The following is a 562-nucleotide window of genomic DNA, read 5'->3' on the forward strand; positions in this document are numbered from 1 at the left end:
GCGTGCAGCAACGCGCCGAAAAACAGCCCCTCTGTCTGCACCCGCTCGCTCAGATCTCGTTGTATTATTCACGAACACAGTCATGACTGCAAATGATGTGGTATTGATGACTTGAATACCCCTAAGACTTCAGAGAGGAGAAATATTTGTTTGGAATATCACATACAAACAACAATATTGGAGGCGAAAAACCCAGTCTAAATCACATAAGCCTTCACTTCTGAACACAATCAGACGTCGTATTTCGGGGTGGAACTCACATCTTTACAAATGGAAGGAGAGTCTAATCAAATTAAGTCTGCTGTTCATTAAAGATGGATAGCGAGAGATCACTGCTCGTTTTGAAAATGTATTAAGACGGAAAATGTAGCTGGGCGAGTCAGACAGGTGACCCGAGCTTTCCACAGGTATTCATTTCTTGTTCTTGGTGGACTCTCTATTCTATTCTATTCATTAGCGTTGACCCGGGGGACGTTTCTCAGATGAAATTAAAAGTAAGTGAGAGAGGGTGAAATCAGTGTGAAATCACCGGTGCGCTTGGAGTGATGGGGGAAGAGGTCCC

The sequence above is a fragment of the Alosa pseudoharengus genome, unplaced genomic scaffold (assembly GCF_046254945.1).
Source record: "Alosa pseudoharengus isolate Yale_2024_CS ecotype anadromous, Long Island Sound unplaced genomic scaffold, YU_APseudo_1.1 YU_APseudo_1.1_scf_12, whole genome shotgun sequence".
Taxonomy (NCBI): Eukaryota; Metazoa; Chordata; class Actinopteri; order Clupeiformes; family Clupeidae; genus Alosa; species Alosa pseudoharengus.